Below are 14,666 nucleotides of genomic sequence, written 5' to 3'. Positions count from 1 at the left end.
TGTTTACTCATACTGTCCAGTAATTAAATTTTAGGACTACTTGCATCATTACTTTTTTTGTTAGCATTGTCCTTTTGATATTCTTCATGTTTCACTGTTGCAGTCATAACATTTGGGTTATCTGCCTGCAGGTAGCGCTCAGCCAGCCTAAATACCAGAGTCTTGGATTCCTGCGTCTGATGCTGTCTCTTCTTCTATGACTTCAGGTCATCATGCAGCCGACGGCATTACATCAGTCTTTCTTGCCGTGTGGTGCCTGAAGCAGTAGCAGTTCGCAAGTGTTGTCGGCCGACTCCTGAAATTTTCGTTTTCGAGTTTCAGAACCAAAGTCTTCAAAAAACATAAGTACCCCATTGGGTATCTTTTTTTCTTGAAACGACAAACAAATGTTGACACCACCAAACTCGAGAATTAAATCCTTTGTGTATAATCCACACGCTTTATTAACAGTCCAAGACTCCAAATTAAAAAACAAGCTGATAAAAGTTAAACGCTGCCAAGCGTTTTTCGTTCAAATGAATATCCAAACTTCTTCAGACAAAACGCTAGCACTAGAATCAGTTAGAGTTTAAATACACGGAAGTAGTTACAAATATTCAGCGTTTATTACGCAAAGCTCTAATTATGCTGATTTAAAGGCGACAAGGTCTAAAAAACACTAGTTTTTACTACAATGTAACTAATAACTAACAATTTATAATAGTTACACAAACTGTCATTGTATTGTCCTGTCATGCAAATTAGTGTTCCTTAAATGTGCGTGTTTAATGCAACAAGGTTAATTCATTTAAAAACATGAGATGTTAATAAATAGGTAACTTGTGTTACAACCCTATACCTACAAATGTTAAAATCCTACTTATAAAAAAATCATCTGTATTTAAAGTACAGTAACGCTAACTAACCTAAATGTATCTATGTTAAAAACATGTTTTTGTTCAAGATATGTACCTATAATTATAAAACAGGTTGCATACTCCTTCAAAGTTATTAATCTGTAACCGACAATGTAAACACTCAAACAAGTGGACATGTAACATAAACTAATTATTGGTTGTTAAAATATTCTCTAATAATAATAACTATGTATATTTTACTTAAATATTGTTATAACATTTTATCAATCACATTTAATTAATAAATATCAAATATTTAATAATAATAAAATATCAAGATTAAAATAAATTTAGTCAGGTTAACATGTAGTATATATATATATATGTGTATAACTTGACTAATATAAAATATATAGAGTGTTACAAATATCACCAATAAAATAAGTTTCACTGTTTATCTTAATAGGCTTTTCATTTTTAGTATGCATGCAACTGAGCAAAGTTCATTAAGCCCTGGTTCTCTGCATGCTCCCAAACGTAGTTGCCAGGATAGTTCGTTTCTTTCTAATTCCAATTTCAAATAGTTGTCATTCAAAAAATCAAGTTTATGTAAATTATTTTTAATTTGGTTAATTACCATAAACTTGAAGCTGTGACCTACATTTTGTGTACAATGACTTGCTAGGGCGTTTTCATTTTTATTCTTTTCAATTGCGTAAATATGCTCGTAGATCCTATCCCGTAAACGCCTGTCTGTTTTTCCTACATAAAATGATGCGCAGTGTGTACACTGAGCTAAATACACTATTGCCTTTGAATTACAATTGTAGATGTCTCTGACAAAAAACTTTTCTTTCCTAATTATAAACATTTCAGATGTTTCAATACAAGTGCAGTACCTACATGCCCCACATTTATGTGTGCCCCTATTGTTTTTCTTCACATTAGGTTTTGATTCCAACAGTTTTTTCATGTTTGTTCCTCGTCTGTAAGTCACAATAGGGCCGAAATTTAAAATTTTAGCAAGATCTTTGTCAAGTGACAAGCAATACCAGTATTTTCTCACAATTCTGCGTATATCCAACGCTTCTGGGCAATATGTAAAGGTAAATGCAATAGTAAAGTTCTTTTTAATATTTTCACTATTATCTACACCCTGCTCTACATTAACCAAGTGTTGTAAAGTTAGCTCAGTGTTACAACCTGTTGTATTATTTACTGTAACTGTTAGGATTCCTTGTCCATTATTCAAAATAGCACTGTATATACCTTTTCTTCTTTTACTAATTACTTCTTGGAATATTTCATCCAAGAATGAAGCAGGGTAGCCTCTGCTGTGAAACGTCTGGTATAAAAGTTCGCATTCTTTTTCAAATTCCACTTCAAGTGTGATCATCCTCGCCGCTCGCACCAGTTGGCCTTTGACCACTGATTTCTTTTGGTGGCGAGGGTGTGCACTTGTAAAGTGAAGGAAGGTATTCGAATATGTGCTTTTCCTATAAATTTTTGCCACATAACCTACTATATTCTTGCTTAATTCAATATCCAAGAAGTTAATAGTTGTTTCTTGATAGTTTTTCGTAAATTTTAAAAATGAAGTTGTGTTAAAATAATCAACTAGCTGGTCCGCTTGTTCTTTCTGACCTCTTAAAATAATAAATATATCGTCCAGAAATCTCTTGTATGTAAACATTGTATTGTTCCATTGACTACTAAAAATGTGGTTTGTTTCCCAGTAGGCCATTACTAAGTTTGCAAAACTTGAGCCTACTGGTGACTCCATTGCTACTCCTATTTTTTGTATATATAACTTGTTTTCAAAAGAAACAAAGTTATATTTCAAAATAATATCTAGTAGTTGTTCAACTAGATTGCACTCGTTGGTGGTTGCCCCTTTTGACCTAATAAAGTCTACTACCCACTCTATACCTAAGTCATGTGGAATGCAAGAATATAGATCACTCACATCAACTGTTAGAAAATTTAGTGAAGCATCAAATGTCATGGATTGCATCTCTTCCAAAAAGGACCATGAGTCCTTAAGAATTTGTTTTTCTTTATTTACATAATTCTTTAATATTGAGTCCACTAATTTAGCACATGCATAGGTCATCGACTGTCTTGCTTCCACTAGTTCCCTAAAGGGTGGGTTCAATATATTTTTGTGAAGTTTAGGAATCCCAAAAAGCTTTGGGATACTTGGTGCCAATATTATTAAATAATGATTTTGACTAATGTCTATTAATCCGTCTGTATACAAATCACTGATGAACATCTTAATATTGTTAAAGGCTTTGTTAAGTTGATTCTTATTTGATAGTTCATAAGTGTTTTTTTCTAGAAGTGTTAACATAATATTAGAATAATCTCCATTGTACATCACTACAAGGCCCCCACCCTTGTCTGGCTTCATAAACCTGAGTGGGAGACTCCTAAGACGTGTTAGTAATTCTATTTCATCTTCTGAGATGTTATATTTATGTTTCCCTCTCATGCTATTTATTACATATCTAAATTCATTTTCACACAGTTGCTCATATATGTTTAAAATAGCATTTTGAGGAGGGTTAAATGTACTTGCCACTCTTAGTTCATTTTCATTAAAGGTAGTGTTAGTGTTTTTTCTTGCTCCAACCGATGTCAGTAAAAGTTAACAATTGTCTTCGCTGTGGAAAGCAAATATTTTATAAAGATTTTCATTCGTACTGCATTCCTTGTTTAGGCCCAGACCACGACATCCTTCGCTGTCGGTTTTGTGCCTTGTTCAACCCTCAAACTATTCATCGTTGGGCTATCTTTGCAGCAAATAATTTTGGTACTCGGTAAGCCATCCGACTACCGACCTTCCGAAAAATCGTAAGGATAAAGACAGAGACGGACTGCATAGGTCCAAAACTGCTGACGACGCTTCCGTTAAGCTAGTTGCCAGTCCGCCGGTACTCAGTGCGATGCTTTTGCAGCCCCTGATACCCACTACTTCAGATTTGCAGGCCTCTACTGAGACCCATTTGGAGTCTGGTATGCCGCAAGATGCTTCTTCGACTATGGAACCTGTGGATGTCTCTACCTTGGATGGGTCCAGAGCCGCTGTGCAGACACTGACTTCTGAGGGTGTATTCAGGCCTACAGACTTGCATTTTAAACCAACGCCATCTTCTTCATCCAAGCCTAAATCTCGCACTACGCCTAGAAAACCGACATCTAAACCACGTGCACAGGTCCATATGCCTAAAAAACTAATGCTTAAAATGACTGAAGACCTTATTACCTTAATTAGGGGAAGCCAGCCTTCCCCCTCTAAGAGACCTAGAACTGATTTTCCTTCTGATTCTTCTGATCAGGAATCTGATATTTCTGTTCCTTCTGATTACCAGGATTTGCCGTTATCTACCTATGAGGATTCTGATGCAAAGGATTCCATTCCTTCTGCTTCCCCTCCAGAAGATTTTTCTTTTGGTGAAACCTTGCACACTCTTAGGGAGCATTTCCGCTGGGAGAGCCAGGATTACTCTGACTCCAAAAAGAGGCTTTGGGAATTCTTACTCCTTCCTCAACACAGGCCTTTAGCTATCCCTCCTGTTCTGGACATTCTAGATGATGCTTTCTTGGAAACTAGCCTTTCCCCAGACACACTATTTCCAGCTCCCAGAAAACCTGACAGGTATTACAGAGTACCTGACTCTCACAAGTTCCTCTTCAAGAATCCTACTGCGGATCCAGAGACCATTTCCCAAGGACCAAAAGGCATTAAGGCTACTGCTGCCAAAAATCCTACCCATTCTGATAGAGATTATAGCGCATTGGACAGTTGGGGTAAGAAGGTATACACTTCTGCTACTTTGGCCATTAGGGCTTTAAATTGCCAGTTTCATATGTTAAAGTACCAGCAGCATGTTATGGGACTACTTAAACAGAAAATTATTTTGATTCCTGACTGTGCTGAACACAAAGAATTACAGGATTTAATGCATTCAGCAGAACAAGTTGGTAAACATACTTGTGATTTTTACTCTTTAGAAGCATCTTGCAGAGGGCTGCTGTCACTGGTTCTGTACTTAGAAGACATGCTTGGCTTAAGGAGCAAAACTTGCCAGATCATGTTAAAGCTAAATTACTTGATGCTCCCTTAAACCAAGACTGCCTGTTTGGCAACAAAGCAGAAGTCGTCAAAAAGATGGAGGAAAAAGCTAAATCTATGCAAACTGTTAAAGATTTCCTACAAGTACAGCCTCCTAGATTTAGTAGGCATTGGCTTTCAAAGAATTTGTCCTTTCCAGTCTCTTCCAGGCCTTCTCAGTCCAAACCCAGGAACAGCAGACCACCTAGGTTACAGTCTCAGGCTACGCTCAGGCCTAAGTTGGGAGTAGTAAGCCACCCCCCCCCCCCCACGGAACAATGGCACAATGACTTAACCTTAACCCTTCCAAGCTCCACTGCCTTCTCCCTTAGGAGGAAAGCTCGCCCTGCATGCAAAAAACTGGGAACTCAATACCGAGGGCAAATGGGTTTTGAATATAGTTTCCGAAGGATACAGATTCCACTTCCACACCCTACCAACCCCAAACGGTTGGCCAGACCTACCCCCCCAAATCAGTGGGCAGAGGCCCAACAACAGGTTCTCTCACCCCTAAGTATCAGGGCTATTCAACCCGTCCCAGCAGAACAAAGAGGACAAGGTTTTTATTCGAGAATTTTCCTGGTACCCAGAAAAGGCAGCTCCTGGCATCCTATCCTGGACCTCTCTATTCTAAACACCTTTCTGGTAATCCCAAAATTCAAAATGCTAACACTTCAACAGTAGAAGAGGTAAGAACATTAACAAAGTATTCATAAATACTATTCACAGCAAGTTCAAATACATTGCATTTGAATAAACAACAACTGAGGTAAAGACAGAATGTACAGGAATTATGAAAGGCATTGATAGTTGCAGAAGTGGAAAAGATTGCCATGTAATGGTTGACCAGGGTACATCATTTCACTGAGCCATTCATTCTTTCATGACTCAGGAGAAGTTTCCTTCTGAAAGATTTTGCCGGGATTTGGTCTTAAGATTGGAATGTCACATCACCCACATTTGATCATGCAGCTTTCCTCTCTGCTTACAAGAAGTATATCCTCAAGTCCCCAGACTAAACATCTGTGGTTGAATTTGAGGTCTGGTAAGCATTTTCCTCTTACCTTTCTGGTGAGAGGAAGAGACATCCATTAGACCTCCAGCATTTAGTGGTCCAGAGATCATCTTTGAAAATTTGAATGTACTAGCATTATTTGATATCTAGTAGTTTTACTATGAGTGCAGGAAGCATTCTTAGGAATTTAGTTTGGCAGCTATCCTAATGGGAGTTACTGTCATTGAAGTGTACCTTTTCCAAGCCTCATTCTTTTGCTTATCTGATGTCTGAGGTATGGGATTAGTGCAGGCTGTCCCAAGTTGATATTTACAGTAAAAAAAAAATATCTTTCCTTCCACTTTTAGTCTATCTTGGAAAGGGTTGTAGAGTCAACCAGTGTTCCTGCCTCTAAGACAGACAAAAATAATGAGCTATTCCTTCTCTAAAGTAGTATTCAAGGTGGTGGCTTCTTTTGGAAATTTTTGGAAACTGCTGGAAGTCCTTTTGTGTGGTCTGTAACTCTTGCATTCTCCAAAAAAAATGTAACCATTATTTGAAGAAGGAAGCTTGAGTTATTTCTCCAGTGGCCCCATTCTAAAGGAGCAGCATCTGGTCCTGCAAGCTTGATGTTTTGTGTAACGTTTGTGGGGGAATGTGAAGCAAGAACCACAACAAGCATAGTAGAACACATTCTTGTGATTTCTGTGGTCCAGCATAGGTACTAGAAACCACAGTACTTGTCTGCTTTGTAGCCAGATAAGGAGTCCAGTGCTTTGAACAGATTGGACAGGGGTGTGTTCTCATCTGCCTCTATGGGCTTTTATGATCCTGAATTATCTATTTTTGTCTGTCCTAGTTTCAGTTCCTCCCATATAAATCAGGTTCCGAAATTCATCCCTGGTTTGGTACCTATGTCTCTAATGGACAGAGATAACCTGTAAATAGTTCGTCTCCCAGGCCCATGCTTATGCTTACACTTACCAAGGGTATCGGAACTCGTCAGAGATTTGGGATGCATGGCTAGGCTTGAAAAGGCCCTTGTGGTCATTAGCCTAGTAAACAGCTATGAACCTATAAAGGCTGGCAGAATTCCCCAGTCTTAAAATGAAAGGGTTTTTGGAAAAGCACCTTATAATGGATGCCTTAGTTGGCTTCTCTTTCCTGCTGTGACTGAGTTACCCTGTGGCTGGAACAGCAGCATCTGGGATGTGTTGGGTACAGCATGAAATGGCTCAGACTTTGTTCCATTAGGAAAGCACTAATGTAGACTGTTCTGGATATCCATTTCTGACATGTTTCTCAAGACGTCAAAGAAAGCTGCTGTGTTGTAAATAAAGTATCAGGAAGTAGACTGTGCAACAGTCCTGCAGTGATTCAGGACTCCGTGCTGCAGGCTGATTATCTTGGAGGCTGATTCTCTGAGTTAAAAGCAAGTTATTTAATATACGTCCATTTTTAGAAGAGAATTTTTGAGCTCAAGAATATCCTCAGTTTTGGTAAAGCAGAAAGATCATATGGAATGTAGTGGCACTGGCAAAATAGAAGCTCAAGACATTTCAGAAATGGCAATGCTTGGGTGTATGCCAGGGGCAGTTACTGCAGCTCATTGTGTTGGGATTTTAAAAGCTCATAGATAATGCATACATTTAAGGAGGGAGTGAAGGATGACGAATATGATAATGTTGGACAAGCCTGTGAATGAGAGTGTCTTCTTTGAATAGCATCCAAAAAGCAGTAATGAGGAATCAGGTTATGCTGTTAGATGTGGAACTCAGTTGGCAGTTCCTGTACTACTTGAGTTATAAGGTTCAGAGAAACAGCTTGGAGTTAAGGGATTAAACTGTGCAGACTGCATCTTATTTGATAAGGCAATTTGAACTTTTTTTTCCCATCAATAATATCCAGATAGCAAAAGCTCATTGCTTCCCTTTGCTGGTATCGGGTATCTATGTATCTGTTTGTAAAGGTTAGGAACTGCAGTGGATGAATTTCATCAGTGATTAAAGAACAAATAGCAGTATTTGGATGTGTGATTAAGAGAAGCAGAACCATATTTCATTATGATTTTTTTTTTCAGATCAAGCTATCAGAAAAGTTATATTTTTTGAGAAGTTATATTTTTTGAGTTTATAAGAAAAAATTAAGTGGGATATCAGATTTATGTCCAGCAGTGTTAAAGGTATGTTTTTCTAGGCGAGGTTCAAGTGTTTGTTGAGCTGGTAAAGTTGTTGGAAAGAGTTTGTAATATTATATTGCACCAGGTAGCTAAATGCAGTAATGTTAATGGTTTCAGGTGAACAGATGGCCTGATCAGTTACAGAATTTATAGTTAATGTAGGGCCAGGAAGGACAGACAGAATATACATGATAAGGAAAGAAATCCCGAGAAAGTTCAGTTGTACATGTGGACTGGTGACATGGAATGCAGTAATGGCAACTGATTGTAGAAAAGTTGTTAGAGACTTGGTAGTGTTAAGATGAAAACTTTGTAAACATTTCTGATACGTTGTTGAGCTTTACTTGCTTGGCTAGATAAGTTTTATTTATTTTATTTATTTAACATTTGTTTACCAGGGAAGTCCAACTGGGCAACTTGCCCATTTTCAGCAGAGACCCAGGGAGAAAAACTCCACATAATTACAGCATAACAGTATTTTAAATAATAGTCAAACAGTCAGAGAAAGGATAGTAATAAATCACATAGTAACGCATATTGCAGTTCAAGTTAGTAAGAAAGCTAACAGGATCACTTAGTAACGCATATTTTGGCAGTTACACTTAGTAACAAGAAATCATTCAGTGAAGTAGTGTGTAAGAGATAAAATAGCTTAATGTACAATAAAGTAGTGTCTCAGAGATGCCTGATTGGTATTGTAAATTTAATGTTATACCTATAATCACATAGGATCAGTAAGAGAGATATATTGAAAGTGGAGAGTAAGGGGAGAGAGGGTGAGGAGGGGAGAAATGGGTTCAGCCTGGTGAGGGGCAGGAGCACAAGTTGTTTTTTATTTATACGTAATGTGTGTGTTATGTACACACAGAAGTATACAGAAAATGATTAACGTGTTTTTCAATGAAGGAGTGATTAGTTGAAGTTTACTGAGTGAAATTATTGTTTATTTGGCAATTTAGTTGTAAAATTGATATGAGAAGGTTCAGCTGTGACAAGGTAGATGAGGAAACTCTGGGATTGTTTTTCTACTGCATTTTGAACCTGTAATAGATGCTTTTTGTCCTTGGTTGATATGTTGGTGGAGAACTGACTGAGAATTAAGTCTTTTAGGTATGACGTCTATGACCTGTAGGATGCTACTAGATAAAAGGAGGATGTGAGTCTTCCTTTGTGAGGTTTAGTGCCTGCATGAGGACCGCATTAGAGAGGACTTTTTGAGAAAATTATTAGCTTATACTGTGGCTGGTTAAAACTCATGTTTGAAATGGGTGATTCAGTGGTAATTTGGATGTAAACGCTTTTAACTTTTTTTTTTGGGGGGGGGGGTGAATTTACTAGCTTTAGTCCTGTTTGGAAGAAATGTTGCTTCCCTTACCCCCAAGCATGGACATTTGAGCTGGCTCTTATCTAAATGGAGATTGACACTTCACATTTTCTTGACTTTTAACTAACTTTTAACTTTTGGCTAACTTGGCTCTGCTGTAATTAGATGCTTGGGCCACATTTTATAGATTTGTATCCTCTTTTTTTGACGTTTGGATACTTGAGTAAGTGGAATACTGCAAAGCTTCCAGTTTTCTGAATTGAAACAAGTTAGAATATGTGACTTTATACTTATTGCTCATTTTCTCTGTCCCCTTGTCACAACTAAGGAAGAAAAAATATGATTTTAGACAAAGTGGATAATTTGTAGATTTAGTAAATGAATGTACGTGATAGATATAAACAAGTACATCACTTATACCATCTCCATCAGTTCCTTATGTCATGATTTTAAACTATTTTTCACACAGAGGTACTGTACTAAGTATAAGCTCCTGATGAGTTTAGTTTTAATATTGTGATGGATCGCTAAGAAATTATGATCCAAATGTTATATATGTTCAGCATTGAAAACACAGGCTTTTGGATATATGACTGAACCATAACAAAGTATCTTCTTTGTTTTTATCTGCGTCTTATTTTATTATTGTTAAAATGCTTAGTTTCTGTCTAGAGATATTGTGCCGAAGCTGTGTAAGTAGTGTTGATGATGTCCTTCAAGGATGCATCTGCAGTCCTTACAAATGGGTTGTCCTGTCGTCAGGCAGCCCTTGATCGGATTCAAAGTCTGGGTCTGGCCTCGGCTGGTGTCGCACTTCACCCGACGTCATAGCTGCAGTTCTTCGGGTATAAAGGCATCAGCCGATGCCATTTTCCTCAGTCTTTCTTGCCGCGTGGCGCCCGAAGCAGAAGCTGTTCGCAAGTGCCGGTCGGTCAGAACCAGAGATTACTACAAATACCGAAGACTTCTAAAAAGCTAAGTACCCCATTGGGGACTCTTTCTTGCCTCAGCCGATGTCAGAAAAAGTGAATAACTGTTTAACTTGTGGGAAACAAATACCTCATAAAGATTTCCACTCTTACTGCTTACCTTGCTTAGGCCCAGACCACGACGTAGCAGCTTGTCTAGCCTGTGCTTCTTTCAACCGACGAACGCTTAGACGTCAGTCGGAATTTGCTGAAGAGTTTTTCGGCTCCGCTTTTGCTTACATTATGCCGTCGGATACTCCGACTACGCAAATTTCTAAAAAGCGCAAGGAAAAGGACTGACACTCGCGGTCCGCGGTTTCGGCCGAAACCGCGGTTAAGCCAACCGTGGGTGTCTCGGTTTCGGCTGAAACCAAGTCCACGGTTCTTCCTTCGGCCGAAAGCTTGCCACTTACCGAGGCCGCATCCAGCTTGGCTGAATCTGCTACAGAGGAGCCATCTGAAGAAACTGGCTCAGGGGGCTCTACTCTAGTCCTCTTCTCTGGAGGTGGTTGAGAGGCCCTGTCTGGATGTGGTTGGGATCCCCGGATCAAGGAAATGAGATCCTCTGCTAGACTAAGCATTTGTGAACTAGAGCTAGGCCTGTGAGAGGGGGTCTTAGCAGGCACAGTTTTGGTAGTTTTTGCTGCCTTGGCCCTGGCAAAGGCCTTAATCGACATGGATGCAGGAGGCCTAGCAGCTCCACGTGCAGGGGTAGAAATATCCAAAGGGATAGTATCAGATAAATCCTGTGAACCTGCAAGAGCAGGTGGGATTTCAGTAGCAGATTCAGCCAAGCTGGATGCGGCCTTGGTAAGTGGCAAGCTTTCGGCCGAAGGAAGAACCGTGGACTCTGTTTCAGCCGAAACCGAGACACTCGCGGTTGGCTTAACTGCGGTTTCGGCCGAAACCGCGGACCGCGAGTGTCGGTCCTTTTCCTTGCGCTTTTTAGAAATTTGCGTAGTCGGAGTATCCGACGGCATAATGTAAGCAAAGCGGGCGAAAAACTCTTCAGCAATTCCGACCGGCGTCTGCGTTCGGTTGAAAGAAGCACAGGCTAGACAAGCTGCTACGTGGTCTGGGCCTAAGCAAGGTAAGCAGTAAGAGTGGAAATCTTTATGAGGTATTTGTTTCCCACAAGTTAAACAGTTATTCACTTTTTCTGACATCGGCTGAGGCAAGAAAGAGTCCCCAACGGGGTACTTAGCTTTTTAGAAGTCTTCGGTACTTGTAGTAATCTCTGGTTCTGACCGACCGGCACTTGCGAACAGCTTCTGCTTCGGGCGCCACGGCAAGAAAGACTGAGGAAAATGGCGTCGGCTGATGCCTTTATACCCGAAGAACTGCAGCTATGACGTCGGGTGAAGTGCGACACCAGCCGAGGCCAGACCCAGACTTTGGAATCCGGCCCACCGAAGGGCTGCCTGACGACAGGACAACCCATTTGTAAGGACTGTAGATGCATGCCTATCGGACATCTACATTTATGGTAGGTACAAAACTGTACTTTTTCTGTACGTGTAATGGCTTACCAGGTTGTTACAGTTTAATGAATAATGCTAGGGAGTTATGTTGAAATGGACTGTAATGTAAACTGACATGCTGTAAGAATATAGTGAATGTATGGGGTTGTCAAGGAGCTATAATTATAGTGTACATTTAAAGGACAGATTTTTGTGGATATGTAATTGATTTATAAGAAAATATATTAGTATTTTACACGTATGCAACTTCATGATTGTTGAAATACTTGGCTTGCTTTTAGAGATACTGCCCCAGCTGTGTGTTGTTGCTGTCTTTCGGCTTTTCCCATTTAGGGGTCGCCACAGCGGAACTCCGGTCCGCTAATGATTGGCAGTAAATTTTCACGAATGCAGAGGTGCCAGCTCGACGTTCAACCTTCAACGAAGGCACGCCCATTTACGCATGTCTTTCGAACGCCCACCCAATCACGGGGAGGACATGCAGACTCCACACAGAAGGCACTCCCCGCACTCCAGCCAAGAATCGAACGGGAGAACCTCTTGCTGTGAGGCAACAACGCTACCACTGCACCACCATGGAAGTCCAGCTGTGTGCAAGTTACTTTATTTTTTTTTCGCACCAAAATCTCTAAGAAACAGTTTAGATTATAGTTAAATGACCTGCCCTTATTTGGAATATTAACAAGGTATTATGTGTGGCTCTGAATTGTAGGATTAGAAGTAGTGAGGAGTTGAGAGGAATCCCGTAGTTTTGCGTTATCCTGTGGTAGCAGTGTAGGCAATGTATGGTCCATTATCAGGATATGATTTTTTCCACTGATAATGAATAGGTTGATGGTCGTTTTTTTTGTATCAAACACCAAAGTTTCAGAGTGGATGTTTTTGTAAATTTGGATTTAGCATTGATGGGTGAATATTTGTTGCATTTAAAATGACAAAGGTTTGCCAGTCACTTTCATGGTTGTTAAACTGTGGATTTTGTGTCACTTCCACACTAGTGGGCACACACATTCAGTGCTAGTGCATTCCACAGTTCTATGTTCCATGCTAGGAGAGCACACATATAGATTGAGCTCACCATTCTCACTCTTCAGATCTCAGTCCTGATTCCTGTGAAAAATTTGTGTTTGTCTAACAAATAAGAGCAGACCCCCAGTAGCATTGTCTGAGAAGAACATGGCTTTATGAAGTGTCCAAAGGAGAGAGAATCTCCTGCCTTACCTATCTTACCAGATAGGTGAACGTTGTTGGAAATTATTGATATAGGAAATGAAATGTATGTCTCATTTGCTGTCCTAAGTCTCTGACGGAGCATTTTCAGAAGGCCAATAAAAAGTTGATGGGCCTTACTCAAGCCGTCATAAAGGTAAATGTTATTGAAACAAATTTCTACTCCTTGGAGTTAGTGAGGTCATCCTCAACTAATGGGGCTTATCTTCCTATGTGGCAAACATCAGGATGGCCCAAGAGAAGATGGGTCCTTTGCTTCTACCAGGGCATCCCAGGGTAGAGGTGTTGCCCGTATGCTTGGTTGTCCTGAAAATTCTTATTGTCAGCCCAGTCCCACTAAGTTGTTCTTTATGTCACTTGGTTGCCTTCATCTTTTCCAAGGCCCAGTGGCTCAGTTTGAAGAGGATCCACCAATCCTTCCTTCTCCTGCGATCGAAATTCAGGTCTTGGATTTCAAACAGATGTTTATGCTTCATTGGAACTGTCCCCACAGGAGTGAAAACACACATTTAGGGAATGTGGTCTTATGTCATTACCAGACCTGGTGTAGTAAGCCTCTTTTGTCCATATGCTGCTTATCAGCAAGTGTGTTAGCCATCACAGAATTCCTGTTTTCCATTATCTGGTACCTTCCTATTATCCTGTCAACCCTATGCAAGCCAAACATGCATAACCTTGTTCTTCAGTTATTGAGAAACTAATAGATTCCTCACAGAGTATTAAGAAGGAAGTACAAAGACTCAAAGGCCATTATCTCTAATCCTGACAAGGATAGCGATCCTCCCAGTCTTATAGCTCCACCACAGTTGACTATGGTTACCACCTGTCCCACTTTGTGAGGGACAGTCCCTCTTTGGGCAGTTGTGTCCTGCAAAAAAATTGCAAAAATGGCAAATGTCCTGAGACTTTAGGTCAAAATTATTTTCTATATTTTATGTAATAGTTTTCTAAAATAGGTGTTCTGTATCTGAAACACCTAAATGTTATAAGAAACAGAATAAACAACTAAAATGCTACAAGAATAAGCTTTTATTTAGGCAAAAAATTGAGGTTTTGTCCTTTGTATTGGCCGTGGGTATGTTTTGGCCTGCAAAATCTGTTGTCTGTACCAAAAATGTCCACTTTGAGCATTTGAAAAGGTGGCAACCTTACAGTTGACCTTCTTTTTGGCAAAACCTTAAGCTAGTGAAGCCCTCTCTAGACTTGCATTTGGTCTCCACTACCCGACCCCCCCCCACCCCCACACACATGGAAACTTCATACTAGTTCTAGGTGGCCTTGCCTTGGCACTGCCTGATAGTATCCTTGGAGCAACACACTTGCAGTTTCTTTGTGCATGGCTGACCATGAACTGTGGAAAGTCCTGTTTAAATCCATCTCAGATGACTGCCTTCACCAAAACAAAGCTGGGGGACACACTGCTATAGGCTGTTTCTGCTATGGGGATTTCCCAGGCAGACGTGATTGAAAACACAATTTGATTAAGGAAGGAGGAGGAAGCGCCTTCATCCCCCTGCTTGAGCCATTTATCAGTTTA

At 39.9% G+C, this 14,666-nt stretch overlaps 1 protein-coding gene across 1 annotated transcript in view; it reads left to right on the top strand.

Moving 5' to 3' along the window:
• The window catches only part of UBA6 (ubiquitin like modifier activating enzyme 6), a 2,440,735-nt gene that overhangs the window by 1,754,059 nt on the left and 672,010 nt on the right, over positions 1-14,666 (top strand). The window lies entirely within an intron of this gene.

The sequence above is a fragment of the Protopterus annectens genome, chromosome 2.part0 (assembly GCF_019279795.1).
Source record: "Protopterus annectens isolate FY-2018-M chromosome 2.part0, PAN1.0, whole genome shotgun sequence".
In the NCBI taxonomy this organism is placed as follows: domain Eukaryota; kingdom Metazoa; phylum Chordata; order Ceratodontiformes; family Protopteridae; genus Protopterus; species Protopterus annectens.
This window is presented reverse-complemented; position numbering and strand designations above follow the sequence as displayed.